General features: G+C 37.6%; 1 long non-coding RNA gene across 1 annotated transcript; it reads left to right on the top strand.

Moving 5' to 3' along the window:
• Positions 1-2,624, top strand: LOC141829972 (uncharacterized). Its single transcript, XR_012601909.1, has 4 exons — positions 1-478; positions 572-636; positions 1,301-1,376; positions 2,421-2,624. It is a non-coding gene; the product is annotated as an uncharacterized LOC141829972 (long non-coding RNA).
• Positions 2,625-8,885: the final 6,261 nt, after the last annotated feature.

The raw sequence follows: 8,885 nt of genomic DNA, 5'->3' as shown, positions 1-8,885 counted from the left end.
AATTCAGCAAATCATAGGTTAAGTAATAGAAATTATGGTTAATGGATGGTTGGCTTATTGGATCCTAAACCTAAAACCCGGTAATACCGAATAAAAGACTGATTCGTTGAGGAGCTACAGCGCCGACACCTTCTCCTCCTCATCGCGATTTTTCTCCTTGCTTCGCCTGTTCGTGCCGCCGCCGACCTCCACAAACCTTCAGCCACCGAGTTCTCTCCTCAAGGCGCCTTCCCCTGCCATTCTGCTGCCGCGACCTGCCTCCAGCCGACGCCCGACGCCGCGACTTCACCGCCGGGAGAAGAAGCCGCCGCGATTCCCTTCTGCACAGTCGCTGCCCGATTCGCCGCCGACGCCCTAAAGTTCTCTTCCTCCTTGCTGCCGGTGAGATCTCTGTGCCCTAGCCGCAATCCTCTGCCGCCGCACCTCTTTCCTCCACCGCCTCTGCTCCGTTGAAACTTTGTCGCCGTGTGGGGAAGAGGTAAGGGCTGAAATCCGTGTTGGTTGTGCTGGATCTTCCTGGTCTTCTTTGGATTTTCTGTTCGATTTTCTGAGGGTTGCTGTGATTCGGCAGAACGGAGAGCGATCACGGGGGGTTCTTCTTGGGTTTCGGCAGTGGAGCGACTCAAGCGAAGGAGGGTGTGTTTCTGTACCACTTTAGTTTTCTTTCAGATCGAAGGAGATAGGGTAGTCGATCAAGGTGGGGCTAGAACAGATCTGAGGTAAAAAGGTTTTTGATGGTTGGTGGAAGAATTATCATGATATGAAATTATTTCTGATAATGTAGAGGGCAATAACACGTTAGAACAAATATCCCTTTATTAGAGAAGATGTGGGTTTGGTAGCTTGTGGTCGGTTCATTCTATTGATGCCATCATATTAATTTTGTGATATTGATCCGGTTATAATCGGTTTCTTGATGTTCTGGCAATTAATTTAAAGTAATTGATCTAATGCAAGGTGGGTTGAAATTGATGTGACTGACAAGTTAGATCTTCTTTTAGTGTGCTTCATTGTAGTAGGTGTTATGCCAGCATCAATCAAAGGGATGGTGTGGATGCATAAGGACTGAATTGTAGGGGAATGCAGATTCTTTAGTTAAAATATGTTTTGGTTGTAGTGGTAGTATACGTAGGATCGGAGGAGTGGATGAGGGTGACTCTTGCATCGTGATTATTGGAATTAATGTAGTAGGTTAACTAAGTAGGGAGGGGTGATTGTGATATACATACTACGATTAATCTAGTTGAATTACAATTGTCATCTGATGAACTTAGTGGGTGCTGTATGGTTTAATTGGCAGGACTTTGACTGGTAGATCCTGCTACGTACGAGGTGTATTGTTGAAGTTCTTTTCGGATACGGAGTACAATCGAAAGGCGGGTATCTTGTCTCTGACTTATCTATTTATAGATATGTCATGTTTAGACATGTATTGATTTCTAGCTACCAGTGTTATGATATTTTCCGGTTATACAGATTCTTGTTTGATACATATGATCTAGTTACTTACCAGATATTCATTTGACTGTATATCATGTGATGCTTTCCATATATTACTGCTTGCCTGTTATACATCACCTTTTCTGATGCACATGCTAGACCTAGGACTTGGTACCTCAGTAGTACTAGTGTAGTATGCCTGATGGATTGTAGGTAGTTACATGTACTAGGGTTAGAGTTCATGTTATATTACAACGCGCTGGCCAGCATACTGTCCATTCGGTCACGCATTAGCGATGACGTCAGAGTGCACAGCGGTTATACCCCTACCCATATGACTTCACATACCAGTGCTAGATCTGACGGGCATATTTAGTTCCCACGCGACCTCACCTATCGGTGATGGATCTGACGGGCATATTTAGTTCCCACGCGACCTCACCTATCGGTGATGGATCTGACGGGCATATTCAGTTCCCACGCGACCTCACCTATCGGTGATGGATCTGACGGGCATATTCAGTTCCCACGCGACCTCACCATTCGAGTGTGATGGATCTGACGGGCATAGTTCCCACGCGACCTCACATCTCGGTGATGGATCTGACGGGCATTTATCATTGAGGACCCACGCGACCTCACTTTGGTATGCAAGGATCCGATGGGTAGCAGGGGTGACTAGTATATGTTCTTGTACTTGTGCATGATATAGGGATTCTTTGGTGATATTGTTGCATTCAGGTTATCTGCATATGTTGGATATGTATATACAGGGATCGTATGGATTTGTTAGGGATCATGTTACCTATGATTATATCGTTAGCATGTTCTGGTGAGCATATATATACACATGAGTTCAGATTTTTATTCCAGTCATTCTTCTACCGGTATTTCCATTACTGTTTGCTAGCTATGTGATACATGTCTACTTGATACCCGCTGAGTTCATTGAACTCACCCCGTTGATTTTATCTTTTCAGGTTGAGGTCTGTCTGGAGAGCCGTGCTGCTAGTCCCTCGTCGAGTCGTCTTCAACGATTATTTCTTTTCGGTTTTTGCTATATTTTCCTTTCGGTATTGGTGTTAGAACCGGTTATAGTTCATGTGGGTTTTTTCATATATGTGTTTGGTTTAGTGGTACATGTTTGTAGTTGTCGGTTGTGGACTTTATCATCTTAATAGAGTTTCCGGTTTACAGTTTATATATATATATATATATATATATATATATATATATATGTGGACTGCGGCCGTGTAGGCCTTATTATGTGGTATTCAGGGAAAGTGAATTGTTACAGGGGAGATGTTGCCGAAATTTCTCGGACAGTCGTCTCCCGGGGCGTGACCTATTAAATCAATATTTCTATATTAACTTATTTTTGTAGGACCGATAGACCGATCAGCCAGATCAGTAAATCAAACTGGATCGATAGACCAATCAGCTAGCTTGATAGATCGATCACTGAATTGCCAGCTTAGTTGTCTAGTGTGCTGACATGGTATCTGACATGAATTGGGTGGCTGACATGAAACATGATAATGACAAGCTTAATGACATGGCATAGGATAATGCCAAGTTCTACTGACATGGTGCGAGCATAACCATTGACTTGCTGACATGGTAGAAAGAATTATTGACAAGCTGATGTGGTGGAAGCTGATTTTGGAGGATGCCAGATCGGTAGAGCGATCCAGGGATCAAAACACCGATGAATTAGATCTAGATCCGATTATCAAGGTGATAGGTATACCTATTAGGGTATTTAGTAGACCGATCTAGGCCTATAAAACAAGCCTCGATATAGGCCTCAGGACATCAAATTCCAAGTGCTCCTACTCTCGCCTTACTCTAAAACACTAATGCTACGACCAACTGCTGCTCTGACACTATTCAAATCTCTGGATCCCTTATGTCGGTACAATTGTTTTTAGTGGATCCCTTATATCTCTGGATCCCTTTTATCTTTCATGTTTTATTCTGTAAGGAATGGTAAACGTGTTACCATTCCTAATATGTTTTGAAAAGATCAGTCTTTTTCTCGTTGTGAGAAAGAGACTAATAGTGAATAACACATTGAAGCTATAAAGGATTGCGGGTTTTGGAGTAGTAACTAAAGACTATGAACTAAATAAAAAAATAAATTTGTCCTCTGCTATACTTTTGTATTCTTATGTATTTCTGCTGCTACTTTCGAATATGAGAAAATAAGTTTTCAAAATGAGAATTAACGATGAGCACTATTCACCCCTCCTCTTTTAGCGCTTCTCGATCCTACATGAGGTCTATCAAAGAAGGATGGTATTGGACATCCAAGGGACTATAAGGCAAGGATCACTGTGGTATAGTGTTGACAGTAGTAGGAAGAAGGTGATCTACATAGGGTAAAAGTGAAGGATGACACATGGAGTAAATTACGAGCATGGTGCATCCTAAGGATTTGAGGACCTAGTTGGAGATGGCCTTGGTGGCAAACTCAAGTTGCGGAAGATAAGCTCATGTGAGGTGTGAGAGTTGAGATCTACCCTCTTGTGAGAGGGTAGATCTTAACTTAGATAAATACTTGATCATTAGGATAATCGTTATCATGACTCCAATCGATTAGAGGTAATTTTAGTTGACTAGTGAGTTTAGTTGACTAACCAATTAACTTAAACTAATTAGCTAATAAATAAATTATTTTTATTCTTGGCCAAGTCAATTAGAAAGTTGATTGATTTGTGGTCAGTTGGTTGATAAAGTAGTCATTGATCTAACATACTAATTGTTGTAATGGTCAGATGATTTAAGGGTTATAGTAGATCAATCTATGAATTCTAATCGACTTAGATAGTCATTGACAAATTACAAATGGAAGTGAATAAGAAAATAATCGATTGATGATGATAGAGCAGTAGAATATTAAGTTAGAAGAGGCTGAAGGCTATACAAGGAAGATCAAATTGAACATTTAAAGGTCTATTTAATCTTTTTTATCAATCCTTTTAGTCTTCCTCTTCGCTCCTATTGCGAAACTTGTTGTAAAAAGTTTATCTACCTCTAGAAGTTAATTGTGAAAGAGAAAAATAGTTAACTTTTAGAAGTGAGTCACTAACGAGTTATAGGTTATGAAGTAAAAACAAAGATTTTGAACCAAATTACATCATTTTATTAGCAATTGATATGTGCAAATTATTTAGGTAGTTATTTATCTTCATCAACATTAGCAAGCATATCTATCTTTTTAATCCGTCATCAACATTTACTTTTTCACCAAAATCACTCATCACAATGTTAACAGGATAGCTGTAATCTCTATTTGAAAGCTTGTATGTACAAATTAATTAAACCATCTCCCTTAAAACATTGTCATCCCGATCCAAAAGAATCGTTAGACTAGCAATAGAAAAGCTCCAACATAGTGACCATGCTTGAGTTTATTGAAATTTAAGTGGATTGAGTATTGGTAACAATAGTCGTTGGAAAGGAAAGGACCTTGTGGCAAACTGAGGAGATTAAGGCTTGGAGTCAATTTAATTTACTTGTCAAAACAAAAAAAAAAAGTACCTTGTCAAAATTCTAATTATTTATTATTTAATTTACACCATATGCATTGAAAAATCGAAAAAGACAGCCGTTGACATTTCTAAAAGGATAGCCTTTGATTTGGGTGTCTAATTATAAGATATATTTTAAAATATAATATTATTGAAATTTATTTTTCTTATATTTATATATTAGGTTGATCGCTCTTAGGAGATGATAAAATTATTTAATACCATTGACTATTTTATTGATAACTTAAATTTTTAAATCAAAATTTATCAAAAAAATTTACATTTTCATAAATAATAAGGTTTAAACATATTGAACTCTCAAGTTCTTTTTATAATTTCTGGATTTTTTTTAAAAAAAATCAATGGTTTATTTAAAAAATTCATTTCTAATATTCTGCCCTTTAGAATTGTAGTCTACCAAATATATAGACTAGTCTTCCAAAGCTAAGACATAACTTTTATCTTCATAGAAATTGATTTTTAAACTAATCACCAATTATTATTAGCTTTAGTCTTAGCAGACCAAATCCTCAACATAGTTGTCCAATAATTACTTTGAACTTTTCCGAGACTAAAATGTAGTTGGCCAACAAACCACTAATCGATCAAAATCCAAAAGTTTTAGTTAACCAATATTCATTTAGGAAATCAAACGGGAGTTGATTATAAATTTAAACGCATTGCTTGGCAACTCTGTGTTTGTTGATTTTTATTCTATCTCAAGTTAATTCTCAATGTGCCACAGATTGCCTAAAGAAAAGGAATGATATTTTTTTTTCTTTTTGTAACGTCATTATTAGTTTCTCATTGGATAATTTCAAGATATTTTCACCTTAAATATTTTATAAGTCATTAATTTTTATCTATTATTCATACCATTTCAATGATAAAAAATAAATAAAAATAGTTTAATAGAATAATTACCATTTTCACACACGTCTTTGCACTACAGGAAAATCTCGAATTAGCGTCGGATTATTTTTTCATCGCTAGAATTAACGACAGACTTTAAATTGCGTCGCTAATGGTGAAATCTACTATGGATATTTAATTTCATCGTTAATTAGCGATGGAGTTTTTCTCCGTCGCTAATTCCGTCGGATTAGCAACGGTGTTTTTAATCCGTCACTATTTAGTGACGGATTAGAGACGGAATTTAAATTCCGTCACTAAATAGCGATGGATTAAAAACGTCGTTACTATTCCGTCGTTAAAATCGTGAATTTAGATTTTCTTCTCGATCCTTTTCTTCTCCCCATGCGCTTTCTCTCCTTTCTTCTCTCTCGATCGCTCGCCCCGCCGTTCTCAGCTCCAGCTCCAGTCCCCGGTCGCTCGGCCTTCTCTCCCCCGCGGTTCTCGGCTCCGGCTCCCGGTCGGGCCTTCTCTTCCCGCCGTTCTCAGCTCCAGCTCCGGTCCCCGGTCGCTCGGCCTTCTCTCCCCCGCGGTTCTCGGCTCCGGCTCCCGGTCGGGCCTTCTCTTCCCGCCGTTCTCAGCTCCAGCTCCGGCCTTCTCTTCCCGCCGTTCTCAACTCCGGCTCCGGTTGCTCGCTCGTCGTTCTCAGCTCCAGCTCCGACTCCGACTGCTCGCTCGTCGTTCTCAGCTCCGGCTCCCCCTTCGGTTAAGGTAACCCCTCCGGTTACCTTAGTTTTGCGATGAACAATTTCTCACCTCAGTTGGTAACTACATTTTGATGCTTAAAGGATAGCACTAAAACCCACAATTTTCACAACCTTGATTTATCAATCAATATAGATGGCTATCAATGCTAGATTAACTTGCCCTAGCCTTGTGAACATGAGGAAAAAGATAGGCAGAAGGCGTGACATTTCGATCCTAGATCTCCTTGTCACCTAATAAAACCACATTTGCATAGGATGATTATGATGATGGCTTTGACGGATTAAAGGGGAGAAGGGGAGGGTTGAATAGGCACTAACCTAAAATTAAAATTCCTCTTGCAAAATAGGAACAATGAAGCTTGTTAGCATGTGTCAATATTGTATACACAATGAAAAATGAATCAACACAATAAATTTTATGTAGTTCGGGACCTTGCTCTTAGTTCGTGACCTATTGATTCGACAAGCGAATCACTAACCTAAAATTAAAATTCCTCTTGCAAAATAGGAACAATGAATCTTGTTAGCAGTGTAAGGTGTTTGTGTGTGGTATAAATTTGGTGTTGATTAAATTTGGTGTTGAATAAATTTGTTGTAGACGAATTTGCTTGTGATGGTTTAGGGCTTATATTAATCTTGAATCAGATTAAAATTTACTTGTTCAGTATAGGATTTATAATTATTGATTGCGAATTATTTTCACTCGTAAGTAAATAATCATGGGATGTTTAAATATGTTTATAAGTAAATAATGAGTTTAATTCATTAAGTAAATAGTAGTGATTTTAATTTATTAATAATGACTAAATTAATTAGATAAGTAGATTAACTGTGCTAATGAACATGGTAAAACATATGTAATCATATTCCTCGTCTTGGACATGATTATACAAACAAGAGGATGGATAAAGACCACATGTATGCAAATTGAATTGTGCATGCTCACCTCATGCTAAACCTAGTGATGTGTAAAGAAATAATAATGAATCTTGTCATCATATATAATGGTTTATAATTAATAGTATAAAGGTTAAGCGTATAAAATGTAATTTAATTTATGTGTGCGTTAAATTTAATATATTATTTTTATTAAATAAAAATTTATTTTTGCATAAGGTTACAATATATATGAATAAAGCTTGGATGTACAATAGATTAGATGATGGATTTATCCGAGCTGAATTTTATGCTGGAGTTGAAGAGTTTGTGAACTTTGCTAAGAGTCATCCAGAATGCATGAATGGTGCAGAGTTACGTTGTCTGTGCAATCATTGCAAATGTCGAAATAAAGCTTTCCGTGATGAGGATAATGTGAAAGTGCATATCTGTAAAAATAGATTTGTTCCAAACTACTACAATTAGTACTGTCACGAGGAGTCTTATGTTTCTCAAGGAATTGGAACTTCGAGTGCTTCTTCATCTGGCACAACTGTTTTAGAGGAAAACGTCGCTAATGATCATATGATGCAATCAATGATTTATGACACAATTAATGCAGTTGATATATCTAATGTAGATGAACTACCAATACATGTTAAAGGCACTTCAGCAAATTATCTATTGCAAGATTATTGAACATCAAGGCTGAACATCATTTCTCTGAACGATGTTACGATGACATTTGTCAATTGATGTCAGAGTTGCTTCTTACTGATCACCAAATGACTGATAGTTTCTACAGTATAAAGAAATTGGTAAGTGGTTTAGAAAACCCGTAGAGAAGATCGATTGTTGTGTAAACAATTACATGATATATTGGAATGAAGACAGTGAATTGATTGAATGCAAAATTTGTAGTCACCCTCGCTACAAACATCGTAGTCGCATTACAGGGAAGAAAAAGAAAAATATTACATGGAAGGTTATGTATTATTTTTCCTTAACTGTTAGACTTCAACACTTGTATGCATCTGCTGCCACAGCTTCCCACATGAGATGACATCATCAACATATGCACGAAGGAGGTATAATGTGTCATCCTTGTGATTCCCCTGCAATGAAATATCTTGATACAATATTTCCTACATTTGTGATGGAACCACGTAATGTTAGATTGAGACTTTCTGCAAATGGATTTCAACCATTTGGTCAGTTAGGACAACAATATTCATCTTGGCCAATTATATTAACACCTTATAATTTACCGCCATGGATATGCATGAAAGACGAATTTATGTTTCTGACTGTACTTATTCCAGGTCCAACGAACCCAAAAGAGAAGATAGATATCTTCTTACAACCTCTGATTGCCGAGTTGAATGAATTATGGAATGTAGGATCAAAGACTTATGAT

Source organism: Curcuma longa, chromosome 5 (genome assembly GCF_044706935.1).
Source record: "Curcuma longa cultivar G26 ecotype Majalengka, Jawa Barat chromosome 5, ITB_CL_G26_1.1, whole genome shotgun sequence".
NCBI classification, from domain to species: Eukaryota; Viridiplantae; Streptophyta; class Magnoliopsida; order Zingiberales; family Zingiberaceae; genus Curcuma; species Curcuma longa.
This window is presented reverse-complemented; position numbering and strand designations above follow the sequence as displayed.